Below are 14,585 nucleotides of genomic sequence, written 5' to 3'. Positions count from 1 at the left end.
AAGGGATCACACAGAGGGTAGAATTTACTCTGAGGAATCCTTCTTTATGGCTTCTTTGGGTGAAATCATCATTAGTGCATCGTAAGGTACCAGATTTTTCTTATCAGAATGCTGTAGATTTTCTTAGCAGAAATTATACTAAGTCAAAGAGAAGCTCTGTCATAAAGCTCTATTTTTGGGAAAACTTAAAGAATAGGAAATAAACCTAGAACTGGCTTTTAACTTCTAAATCTGAGTCTTTTTTCTTATTTATTGTCAAAGTGATGTACAGAGAGGTTACAGTTTCATACGTTAGGCCTTTGCTACATTTCTTGTACCGTTTGTTAACTCCTCCCTCATTTCCCCCTCCCCCCCCCCCTTTTCCTCTCCCCACCATGAGTTTTTCAGTTGGTTTACACCAAATGGTTTTCCAAGTGTTGCTTTTGGAGTCGTTTGTCTTTTTATGCTTTGTCTCTTGATTTTGATATTCCTTTTCACTTCCCTAGTTCTAATACCAGTATATACGGTATCCAGTGTACTCAGATGAGATACAGTGATAGTGCGAGTACAACCACAGGAAGGGGATACAAGAGGATCATCAACGATAGAAGCTACGGTTTCACATGGCATGTTGAAAGTAATTACAACAGTGATATAACCGTCGTTTCAATAACATGGAGTTCATTTTACTTAGCATCATCTTATGCGTTCATAAGGACATAGCTATTAGGCTCTTGTAATCCTCTGCTGTGACTAGCCTAAACCTGTGCTAATTATTCCCTTTGAGGAAGACCATAGAGTCCATTTTTCTTTGAGTCTGATAGATGAATGGATCAGGAAAATGTGGTACATATACACAATGGAATTTTATGCCTCTATCAGAAAGAATGACATTGCCCCATTCGTAAGGAAATGGAAGGACTTGAAAAAAATTATACTAAGTGAAGTGAGTCAGTTTTTAATCTTGTTCCTTTCAAAAACTTGTGAGTATAATCATTATTCGTATTTTTCATTCCATTCTCTGACTCTTCTATAGAAAGAAGGGTCATAGAATAAAATCCTCTCTTATGTTTACTAATTAAGAATTGATGAATTAACGTTCCTAATGTATTTTTCTATATGATCTTCATTTGATTATAATAATAAAATCTGTGAGACACCTATCTCCAATTAACTACCAAAAACTAGGAATTTCTCTGTGTGCCAAAGTGATAGAGCACTAGCCTTGAGCACAAAAACTCAGGGACAGTGCCAAGGTCAGGAGTTCAAGTCTCAGGACCAGCACACACAGACACACAGACACACAGACACACAGACACACAGACACACAGACACACAGACACACACACACACACACAAATACTTGGCTTGTAATAAGTCAGGTATTGGGTAAAAAAATTGATAATTTTATTGAATACTTTGAAATTTATTATCCAGCCTTCTCATACCAATTATGTATAAAAGCTATATTTTCTAATATTTGAGAAGCATTTATTAATAGGATTGCATACATCCCTGTGAACTTTCCCATTAGGGACCAAGTAATTAGCCAATACATTAAAATAGGTGTCAATTAATTACATAGAAGCAAAGTATCAATGGAATTCAAATGAGTAAATAATTGAAAACTCTTGAGTTGTTCTTGTTGTCATTAAGTAACTACTTGTACAAAAGAGTTACCATTCAACAAAACAATTCATGAATTACTTTTATCCAAATGAATCAAACATATTTCAGGGTTTTCTATTTCATTCCACAAAGCACCAAACAGGGGTCATTTGTCCATGCTTTACCATACACAAAGCAATATTCTCCGTTTAACTGAACTGTGGTTACAGAGTTGGGAAAGTGGAGTCCTTTCACACTTATTTTTGCATATCCCACAGACAGGTGATTCTTTTGACATTTTGGTCTAGTAAGGTGAGGATTACCATTCTGTTCTATTTCAGAATTTTGGATGAAATCTGTATGGGAAAGTTTTCATCTTGTCAAAAGGAAGTGCTTTAGCGTGGGGAAGGCAAGTTGCTGTATCATGTAGGAAATGTTGATTTGACACTCCTGATTGTCCATTGGGGAATTTATGACCTTTCTATTACCATATAGCTGTTGGTGTTTGGACAGGCTCACAAACTCACATGCTTTCCTTCATTAACTTCGGCTCTATATTGTAATTAAACTTCACTCATTTATTTTTCTACACTTTCCCACTGAGTTTGGAAGAGTGCTTGGTAGAATAGGAATTTTGTCTTATTTGAGATGTACATTTCATTGCTTTAGGAACAAAATAAAGGATGAAATCCTATGCAAAAATTCTGGACTTGGGGCCTGGGCAGTGTCAGCTTTTTTGCTCAAGGCTGTCATCCTACCACCTGAGCCACAACTATACTACATGCTTTTGGATGGTTGATTGGCAATGAGAATCTCATGGGATTTCCTGCCCAAGCTGGCTTCTAAATGTGATTCTCAGCTCTCAGACTCTTGACTAGATAGGATTACCAGTGTGACCCACCAGTACCTGACGGCTGTGTGCCTGTTTTTCTCTTATGTAACCCTGTGAACCATTTTTCATGTATCATGTCCATCTTTGTTCTGTGGATGGTCTTCATGTCCACATTCCTGAAAACAGACATAGTCCTCTTAGGGGTATGATATAGGACTTGTAAATGCCACTCCTACTTTGATCCTGCTGTCTATAAATTGATAATATAAAACAGACATAGCAGAAAAGGATTCTGGGAAATGTAGCTGTTTGCTGAGTGGACAGAATCCCCATAAAATCCCTTCTGATATAGGAAGGAAAGTTACAGATGGGAAAAAGCTTTCTGTACAGGATTGGGTTATCATTGGTGTTTGACATTTGAGATCTGAAACCTACTTACAGACAAGAATTTCTTAGTGTTTTCATGTTGGCCACAGAGACAACTTCATAAACATGGTGATGATTTCCCATGTTTATACTGCTCTCCTAGTTTCGGTTATTTTATGTGAATGCAAAGAAATTTTACTTATACCTTAGAATTGTTCAGTGGAAAAACTGTGATATCCTCTGTGTATTTGTATGTTTCCTACTTTTAAATATTGTTTATGATATCAATGGAGAAAAGTTATTTTAGATGTTTTACCCTCATTGATGCTATAGTAGAGTCAAATCAAGGAAACTCTCCTATTGTATGCGTTACTATTGGGAGTTTGAAAGAGTTATGTTTGCCTAGCCATGAAAGACCTAGTTTCTTCCAACTAGAGAGAAAAAGCTTTGTGTCTCACTCAACATTAACACTGCCTTTGTAATCATTGAGATACTTTTTTAAAGGCTCTAAGATTAGGGAATGGCTTTAGTGGTTGAGCACTTACCTAGTAAATAAGAGACCTTGATTTCAGTCCCTAGTACTGCTAAAATAAAATTGGTACTAAAGCTCCAAAATTTGGATACATTTACTGAAATATACACACAGTCATGGTCAAAAATAGACTTAGATTATCCACTGTTTAAGGATTTTTCAAAATATTGGATGGCTGTATTTGATTATTTAAACAAATAAGTGATTACAATAATTCTTCCTTTTTTTACATTAAAGAATTGATCAGAAAAGAAAATACCAAAGAATAATGACTTCAGTAATTATTAGTACTCTTTTATGGATAAGAAAATTAAGTATAAGAAAAGCAAAAGAAACCAGTAAATTCCCAGTAAACATAGAAAATTAATTTTATGGAGAGAGTAAGAGTATTTTAGTGAATTTCCCTACTTCAACATCAAATGTTGCAAACACAGTAACTGAAATTCTGATTGATACTTAATCTCTTCCTTAATACTCTTGAAAATGGCAAACTTGTATTCTGAAAGATTTACTTCTTCTGGTTCTAGGAATGTGGTTTAGTGACAGAGTACTTACCTAGCATATATGAGGCCCAGGATTGAATTCCTCAGTACCACATAAATAACAACAAAAAAAAATAAGAATTACACCTTCCATTTAGCCTCACTTTTCACATGATTACCACCATTTTTTTCCAGTTGCCATAAGAAAGAAACATTTTTTTAATGTGAAGACTCCCAAATATTATAACAGGTGAATAAGGCATAATTGCAATTAAGAAAATTCACTGAAAATTTGTGGTATTGAATTTGCTACTGTGTGGCCCTTAGTTAAATCTCTTGTGCCTTCATAGAGCCAGACTTCTCTGTAAAAAGTTTCTCTTAATTAGCTTCTTATTGGGAAATTCTAAATTGTATGTAATCACATACGCTTTCTATTTAGAAGCAAATGTAATAAAGGTTCCAGGCCATCCTCTTTACCTCTGTCCCCAGATAAAGACTGAAATTATTTAGTCAGTGTTCACAATTATGAATAGATTGTTTAATGTTTAAAATTATAAATCTGACTTCCTTGTAAGCAAAAAAATCATGAATATTTCACCAATCTATTTTTATTTGTAATAATGTTTGATCTGTTGTCACTTGTAAGTGCTCTGTCATAATCGTGAGATGGCTCCCAAGAATTTGAGAATGAGAGAAATAGAATTCCAGCTGAATTCATTAAATAATTTATTAATGAACTCATAGAAAGCCCCATAGGGAGATAAAATAGAAGGCAATTATTCTTTGATAGTATTAACATATCTATAGAAAGAACATAGTAATCTGCAGCTTGGTCACTTCATTTTCTTTATTTATTTATCTATCTATCTATCTATCTATCTATCTATCTATCTATTTATTTATTTATTTATTTACAGTTGTGAGGCTTGAACTAGGGGCCTGGGCACTATCCCAGAGCCTCTTTGTGTTCAAGGCTACTGCTCTATCACTTGAACCACAGTGTCTCCTGGGGGACTTTCCTGCTCTGGCTGACTTAGAACTGCTATCGTCAGATCTCAGCCCCTTCCTGAGTAACAAGGATTACAGACATGAGCCACCAGAGCCTGGCTTAGCTTGATCACTTTTTAAAAATGCAAAAGAAAATAAAAAGATGCTTTGAATTGGTGGGTCATGCCTGTAATTCTATCTTCTTGAAGGCTAATATCAAGGAATCATGGATTGAGGCCAGCCTTGATAGAAAAATCCTCAAGATTCCTTCTAATTCCATAGCTGGACATAATGGTACTTGCCTGTCATCTCAAACTACGCTGAAGACTGAGGTTGGGAAGATCTTAGTTCAATCCCAGCCTAGGTAGAAAAGTACAAGAAAATCCATCTTCATGATGGGAGTTGAATTTATTGTTGTGATCCCAGCAAGGGCAGGGAGGTCAGAAATATGTGGATCACAGTTTGGTACCTGCCTGGTTGGAAAGCAAGATCTTATTCTAATACCACTGTCTTACATATGAAACTGTAACCCCTCTGTACATCACTTTGACAAGAAATACATCACTTAAAACAACAGCAACAAAAACCCCATAGGCTGGAAGTATGGCTCAGTGATATTGCTCTAGCCAGCCAAGCCCAAAATACTAAGTTGAAAACCCCCAGTACTGTCCCCTCCCCACTCCAATTCTCACAGAAGCAGAAAATCAAAAGCATTACTCTCCATCTTGGATTTGCTAGAGGGGAGCATTGCTGGCTCCTTTTGGACTGGCTCATAAATACTGTAAATATCTTGGTGTCCCAAAAGTATTTTCCTTGATTTTGAGATGACTCCATATACAAATTCTGTACAAATCAAGATCCTGTCTTCTTCTGTAACTTGGTGATTACCACTTATTCTAATATTGTTTCATTATTTTTTATTTTACTCTGAATATAGAATTTGGTCCTGTTTTAAGGTTTGGGGAGGAGATTCTTCGCTTACTTCTAAGGGACTAGAGATCATGGATAATCAGTCTATCTACCTGTCTGTCTGTCTTTCTATTTTGTCTGTCTGTTGTCTATCTATTATCTGTCTATCCATCTATCTATCTACACTTAAGCCATGTCCCCAGAACTTATGTTTTCATTAGTTTTTGAAACTGTGTCCCATTGTCTTTTTCTAAGATCACCTTGAATTTATAATCCTTCTACTTCCACATCCCTGGTAGCTGAGATTATAGGACTGTGCCCTGGCCTGCCTATTATTATTATTATTATTATTATTATTATTATTATTATTACTGTATTACTAATTTGATATTACAATGTGATAAAATGATGATTTTAAAAGTAAAAAGAAACAATCATTAGATACAGAAACAAATGAGTGAGTAGAAGAATCTGAAGAAACTCTGATAATGCCCTTTTCATGCTACTTGCATCCATGGGCTAGCAGTTCTTTGAGCTCATACATTTGAAATAACCAGGTAAATCTATTAAAAAGATGTCTAAATTTTTTCAACAAAATTTTGATTTATTTACTTCCTTATCTCCAAATATGTGTGGGATCTTGCTGCAAGTTATCATCTGATTAGCCATGCTATGCCAGCTGGCGTGCAGATGGGCAGATCTGTGCACATCAGAGGCTGTGTTCACACCCACCCCCACCTCACACCAACTTACACAGAGGGAACATGTTCATTTTGGTTGAATTGCTCAGAGGAATCCAACTTTCAATTCATGAGTTAAATTTGGAGAAAACGATATTGATGTTTGGGTTAATCAGCCAAAGATGATTTTCACATTTTCAACTGATAGGGAGAGATTCATATTTAATTTAAAAATGACTTCCTTGGATTGGGATTCTTATATTCTTTAATGTGTGCTTCCATTTCTTATAAAAATTATTTATATGGTGTTTTTTTTTTAGCCTGAATATCTATGTTTTGTTGAGAAATGGTCTAGGTTTTATTGATAAATGTCTCAGTTCTTCATTGGAGTTGAACTCAGCCTTGTGCTTGCTAAGCTTGCACTTGAGCCATACCCAATCCCTATCTTGCTTTCATTACTTTAGAATTAGGTGTTGAATGTATTCCTGGTCCAGCCTAGACCGTGATCCTCATAATTACATTTGACATATGTACCACCCCACCCCAGTTTTGATTGGTAGATCTTGGGTTTCTTGAGTCTCTTATCCAATCTGTCCTCAAAATACATTCCTCCCAAACTTCACCTTGTCAGCAGCTAGGAGCCCTACTCCCAGCACTTTTATTCTTCAGTGATTTGCAGGATCAGTTTTTGCCCAATGTCATTCTCAGACCTTGGTGCATCTATCTCTGCCTCCCATGTAGTTGGGCTTATGGGCATAGGCCATCATACCTAGCCTTGAAAAGTCAACTTTGACTTTTTTTTTTTTTTTTGGCCAGTCCTGGGCCTTGGACTCAGGGCCTGAGCACTGTCCCTGGCTTCTTCCCGCTCAAGGCTAGCACTCTGCCACTTGAGCCACAGCGCTGCTTCTGGCCGTTTTCTGTATATGTGGTGCTGGGGAATCAAACCTAGGGCCTCGTGTATCCGAGGCAGGCACTCTTGCCACTAGGCTATATCCCCAGCCCCAACTTTGACTTTTGACTTAGCATTCTAAGATTTGTCCCTTCTCAAATTTTTTTTAAGATTTGTTTTTGATACTTTTAATGAGACTTGCATAAGATAAAATTTACTATCTTAATTGATTTTATTGAATATTTCTGTACTATTAATTACACAAACCTGCTATTCCTGTCATCTGTCATGGAAAATTTTTTATATTACAAATTGTATTATCATAAACAAATTAAACAATAGACCTATGATTTTGACTATTCTGAGTAGAAATAGAATAATGCAATATTTTTTTTACAAAGGGCTCATTTCAGTTATAATTATGTTCTCATGTTCCATCCATGTTCCAGTACTTGTCAGAATTGTCTTCCTTTCTAAGGTTAAATAGCGTTTCTTTATAAATGCATGCCACAGTTTGTTTATATATTCCTTTATGAATGGATACTGGATTCCTAAGCCTTTTGTGTATTTAAAATAAAGCTCCTGTAAACATGGGCGTACAAGTATCTCTAGTTCCTGCTTCAGGTCTTTTTGAGTATATAGTCAGAAACAAGGACTAAATCATTGTTGATTTTATGTTTAGTCTTTTGAGAAACCACCTCACAGCACTGTTTGCAATGCACCAGAGATATAATTTCTCCACATCATGCAAGTGTTTTTAAAGTTTTAATAGTATTGTCCTATTGCCTATGAAGTAGTATATAATGAGTATCAAAATGTAGTGTGTGTGTGTGTGTGTGTGTATGTGTGTGTGTGTGTGTGTGTGTGTGATGGTCTTGGGCTTGAATTTAGGACCTGGATGCTGTTCTTGAGCTTTCTTTGCTCAAGGCCAGCACTCTACCACTTGAGCCACAGCTCTACTTCCAGCTTGTTGGTAGTTAGACATACAAGTCTCATGGACTTTCTGTAGCTAAAATTACAGGTATGAGTCTTTGCTGTCCAGCCTTAATTTAGTTTTTATTTGCTATTATCAGCAGAAACTTGAAGATAATATATATAATTTACCTATACATACATATATACATTTATGTATACATATATTAATATGCACATATAACTATATAAGCCCTTTATGTCTTAGGATTTTAGTTAATAGCTTTTTTCAAAGGCACAATTATATATATTATATATGTGTGTATAGTGTTTGTATAAATATGTATATATATATATATATATGCTTTGCCTGATGCCATATTTACACTGTTTACATCATATCTTAGATAAAGGTGATATTTTCATTCTTTTGATGGATGTGTCAGTAAACCAGTACATACTTAATTTCACAATCAAACAAAAAGAATACACATGAAAATTAAAATCACAGAAGCAATAGTTTTTTAAAATTAGAAATATGTTTTCTATGAGGTATAAGATAAGGTATGTCTTTAAAATGATGATTACTGTATGATTTTTTTTATCAATTTGTGAGTGACTACAAAAAATGCAACACTCATTCACATACACACCCCCACAAAAGTTTCTTTGTTTTTTTTATCTGCCAGTTGGTCTGTGAAACCTATTGACCTTTCTTCCTGACTTTTTTTCCCCCCTCTATCTCCATTCTTCCTTCTGAATTCTAACAATTAGCATCTATTTACCAGGAGTTTTCAAGAAGTCTCCACACTGCAGTTCTTCTCACAGCTCTGCTTAGGGAAATAAATGGAGAACATGGTTGGAATAGTACCTATTTAGGCAAGCATATTGGTCATCAGGATTCAAATACAAATGAGTGTTATGTAACACAGTTTGTTGAAAGCTATGTGAAATATCCTACTGAAAATTTAATTAGACATAAACTCATCTGAAGATGGAACAAAAATATGTCTTAATACTGAGATTTTCTGAGTTTTGTTAGTTTTTTTTTGTAATCCAATTTTATTTTAAAATAGAATTACGATCTCCTTTTATACAGTTTTACACAGTATATACAGTATCCAGTGTGAATGCATAAGATGATGCTAAGTGAAATGAACTCCATGTTATGGAAACGGCTATTATATCACTGTTGTAATCACTTTTAACATGCCATGTGAAACAGTAGCTTCTGTTGCTGATGATCCTCTTTTATCCCCGTCCTGTGGTTGTACCCGCACTATTACTGTATCTCATCTAAGTTTTGTTAGTTTTAAGTTGTTGCAATTTGATAGCAATGCAGTCATTTCACTATATCCAGAGGTGAGTAAAACACATGTAAGCTAAATATGCATTTGATCCTCTATAAAAATCCATTCAATTTAAGATTAATGCAACATTTTTGAAATGTGGAGTCAAGACTGCCTTTGTGATACTTTGAAAAATCGAAAGAGAATGCAATAAATAAATAAAATGATACAATAATAAATAAAAATTGAAAAATTTAAGAAATTAATAGTTAATTATATTTACACAGATATACCTGTTTCTAAAATATAAGCATTTTGAGGATAAACTGTTATTTTGATATAATCAGGCAGAACATTATAAGAATTTTGTGCATATGTTTCTTTACCTGGGCTATCAGCTGTATCAACTGAGATTTGATCAATGGCATACACTAGAATAAATTGTATCAGTGTTGCCTTTGTGTTGTTATTATTAGCTGTATAATATAAACATAGGGGATAAGTAGGGATGATACTTTTGTTTAAGTTAGTTTCATTGCTTATCTGTAACTGAAGCAAGGGGCTGAGGCAGGTGGTAGACTGGGGCAAACACAGTGGTACAGGGCTTGCATAGCATGAATGAGGGCCTGGGTTTTGGTCCACAACAGGGCAAAAACAAATGAAAAATATAATAGGTGGTTTATTTACAATTAAAACAAAAATATTTTCAATACTCTTTCATTGGAAATAATGTCTCTTTATCAAATGGATGTACTGGGAAGTATTTAAAAATATTAGTCCTTCAAGCAAGTAGAAAAAGACGAACACACATATATCTGGATTAAGCCAGTTTCATCCAACTATATGTTGTACTCAGATATCATTAATTGCTTTGAAAGAGAATTAATTCTATCTGGTCAGTAAATAAATACATTTAGTATCTTATTATGTCAAGCATATAATTTGCTACAGTATAAGAGCCCTAGCATTGTAACAAGCTTTTAGTCTTTAGTAAGAAGATGTGTGGGATGCTTAAATGTAGGAATACTATCAGCCACCAGGCTATTAAAGGACATAACTATTACAAAGAATTGTGAGACATGTTATAAGGTGAAAGGCAAAGATAAAATCATCCTTAAGCACATTATGGTATGGTATCCAAGCTTTGTTTGCTAGCTTTATTAAAAAAGTGATTGGCTATATGTCAGTATTTAATATAGTAAGGTGGGGATGGGTGAGTTTGGGTGAACAGAAAGAAATAAAAAGCAAAGAAACATATAAAATCCCATAAAGTACAATGTCATTTAGGTTTCATTCAAAAGCTTTTGAGTTCTTATGCTTTTAATTATTCCAGGTCACATACATAGCACTGTACAATTGAGCGTAAAACAAGCAAGCAAGCTAAAAAATCACATGTGCTACTTTGAGGAATGAGGTCATCTGTTTTAGGCCTTTAGGCCAAAACTTCAGTTGAAGGAAACAGAGTTCTGATTTCTGCCAAAGACTTAATTAGCCATATGTTAAAGAACAATAGTTCAATATTCATTGCATGGAAAATAGTTGTCACTATGAATTGATCTTCTTAAACTAGAACTATTAAGATGAATTGCATTAACCAAAGAATTCTCAGCACTGAATGTGTGCAACAGAGACTACCATCGTCCTCACAAACTATTCATACCTGAACAGGATCATCAGAACCTCTCCCCCAAATCGAAAGAATGCTAATTTCCAAGTAACCTGGATATATCCAATCATCTTACATTTAAACAGTCAATCAAAAACAATCATTTATCATGTTCTGTGATGGGAAACATTTTCCTTGACTTCATGAAAATAAAATCAAACCTTCACTGGATATGCAGTGACAAAACTGAAACACCATGCAATGACAGATGAAATGACTTGAGAATGGTCAGAGTCTGTGATTGTGCAGGGGAGACATTCAGCATTTACCATGGTGACTTTAACTGGGAAAGAATGTATTAGGGTAGAGGGTGAGTCCAGGAAGACTATCTAGATACAATGTTTTCACTGAGATGAATGGATGATGTAGACACATCAAGACAAGAGAAGTGGGGGAAGGGAGTATTCCTGAAAGAAAGTTCAATGAGGGAGATGATCAGTGCTCAGCTTGTCAGCTTTCCATGTGCAGTGCTACTGGGGCCTATGGCTCACTGATTGTTAACATTTTAGACTGGAGAAATAGGCATAGCATGCTAAGTAACTTGGAATTTCATTCTATTGAAGATGGGAAGTGACCAGAAAGCTTTAATAGCATAAAAGTCCTACATAGAAAATGAGTTTGAAAGTGACCAAACTGGAAAAGTTGGAGACTAGGTGAGAGATGATGAGAGCTTCAATAGGTGAAAACTGAATTAATTGTTATATATTTCTAAATACTCAGGTCTTTTTCCTCATTCTTTCATGTCAGGGAATTTAATGAGAATATTAGAAAATAAGTGAGCACTTAATTAGTAGCTATCAGAATTGTACAATCTTTCTTTTACACTTAAATTTCCATTCCTTATTATTTCCAATATTAGATTTCCAGTATTTCCAGTATTAGATATATGTAGGATCAAGCTAACTTTTAGTATACAAGTAAGCCAAATATCTTTATTTTCAACTAAATAAAGCTATGTTATGTCAGTATTGACAATTTTTAAGTTCATAAGCTTTGATCAGCATTTGTAAATTATGTAAAATCATTTTTATAATTTGTTTCAAAGCATTGTCTCATATTCATTTCCTTTAGTAGCAAAGGACATTAAAATGTATATTTAGATACATAGATTAATTTATGAAACTAAAATTAAACATACATAAATGAAATGTTTAATAGAGCATTAAGAACTGAATTTATATATTACCAAACAAAAAGCTTTCTTGAATTTGAGAGGGATCAATTTGTTGATCTTATTTTTCTAGTTTATTTCCTGCAAACTATAGGTACTATATGAGAATAGCTAGTAGAATTTTATGAATATACATAAACAGCTGAGCAATGTATACTTCCTGTAGGTGTGCTCCTACACATATATTTCAAACACCAGTCTTAAAAATGTTTGAAATACAAAAGCATAAATTGCTATGTGCCTTAATGATTATTCAAGAATAATTCAAATTAGAAAAATGTTAATGGTTAGTAGATTTATAGCATAGGGTATGGATAGACTTTAGAAAACAATACTTTGTAATATTCCATATTGTTAATTCAATGAAGATAGTTTTATTTGGAATGTGTTATTGATGCTGTATTTTTTGGTTCCAATTGTACCAAATTTCTGGTACACAAAATGTAATAGAATCTAATTTTCCCTGACCCCAATGGGTCCCTTGTTCAGGAATTATCTACATATTATATGTACCCATGATGGTAAGGAAGATAAATGATAGTGCCCTTACAGTGCATTGAAAATAGAACTGATTTTTGTCATTGAATATTCAAAGAATAATTGTGCTTTACATAACATTTTCTCACAGGAGCTATTAACAGTTTCAAAAGTCACAGGAGTGAGGTAATTGAGCAGCAACATTATGAAATTCAGAAATCAGAAGCTTAATTTGAAAAATGCAAGTGTGAATATCCTTTTTTTCCCCCTCTATGCCATTCCTGGGACTTGAACTCAGGATCTAGATTATGTCCTGAAATATTTTGTTCAAGGTTAGCACTTTAACATGTGAGCCACAGCTCCATTCCTGATTTTTGTTTGTTTGTTTTGGTGGTTAATTAGATATAAGTATTTTTACAGACTTCCCTGCCTGGGGTGGATTTGAACTACACTCCAGCTTTCTGGGTAGTTAAGATCACAGGTGTGCTCATAAATTTTAATACTTTAAAAATTTTTAGTCACTGTGCACCTACAGGAAGCTATGGCTGATTTATCTGCCTTGTACATTACTGACATGCTGTTTACCTATGAAAGCATTGAAGAATATAATTGTGCAGTACACTTAAAATCAGTTAACTTTGAATCAAACTAAAGGTTTATTTTTAGAATTATGTATAGAACAAAGAAAAGAAAGCGATGCCTGGAAATTAACTCCATATTTTTACACTCTTTGAAAAAGAAAACCCAAAATTCCCTTATAGCAAAGCAGTATACACATCTCATAAGCTTGGAAGCTATTTTTTAAAATGGCTTTAATAGGGTTCTCATTTTAGCTGTTAGATCCAGCACAAGCGCATCCTTCTTTTGGATTGCTATAGAAATGAAAATAATAGTGTTTTTGGGTTTTTTTTGGTAATACCCTATGCCCCCAAAGGGGGAAAAATAGGAAAGAGGAGAAATAATAAAAGTTTAATAGCTGCAAAACAGAGAGCATCACAAGCCATCTTGACTGGATTGAACATATTCAAGAAAACTGAATCCTGAATTGACTGGAAAGGTGTAATAATGTAATCCAAAGAAAGAATCTTCTTCCATGACTACCAAGCAGCTGTGAAAGAATGGAGGCAAACCTGAAGAGTGGAGAGTGTGCTGAGTTCCCCATCTACCCGACAGTAGCCAGACCCTTTGATTCCCTCTCTCAGCCTGAATTGTTTAACTTCTCTCTAGTTAGAATATGAAAGTTGGGCTCAATCATTTGTTTCATAAAAATTGTTATTAACATTTGAGCAGAGATCTACAACAACTAGAAAATGGTGCGTTTTGATCTACAATATAAATGTAAGATGGCAAAAATAGGTCTCAGATTTTTGAAGAGTTCCTACTATCTTCTGTACATTCTATTATTCATTTTATTTATTTTTTTTTAATGGCAATTCTGATGCTGAACTAAGGGCTCAGATACCATGTCCTACTATTTTTGCTCAAGGCTGACATTTTACCAGTTGAGCTCCAGTCCCATTACTGGCTTTCTGTTGATTAATTGGAGGTATAAATTTTTGGAGATTATCTGCCAAAGCTGGCTTAGAACCTCAGTCCTCAGATCTCAGCTTCCTGAGTAGTTGGGGTTACAGGAAATATGAGCCAGCAGTGACTTTTTCTTAAAAAAGTAATTGCATTTGTGAAAAACTTTCTTGATTACTGCAACTGAGATACTGAGCACTTAAGAACTCAGTAAACATTTACTGACTGAGAGAAAACATAGTATTTTTGAGCAGCCATTTTCATTGAAAATTAAAGAGAAAAACA

The 14,585-nt window shown here is 34.5% G+C and overlaps 1 protein-coding gene across 3 annotated transcripts in view; it reads left to right on the top strand.

Annotated features, from left to right (window-relative positions):
- The window catches only part of Dpyd (dihydropyrimidine dehydrogenase), a 706,501-nt gene that overhangs the window by 170,597 nt on the left and 521,319 nt on the right, over window positions 1-14,585 (top strand). The gene's annotated exons all lie outside the window — the stretch shown is intronic.

Source organism: Perognathus longimembris, chromosome 7 (genome assembly GCF_023159225.1).
Source record: "Perognathus longimembris pacificus isolate PPM17 chromosome 7, ASM2315922v1, whole genome shotgun sequence".
NCBI classification, from domain to species: Eukaryota; Metazoa; Chordata; class Mammalia; order Rodentia; family Heteromyidae; genus Perognathus; species Perognathus longimembris.
This window is presented reverse-complemented; position numbering and strand designations above follow the sequence as displayed.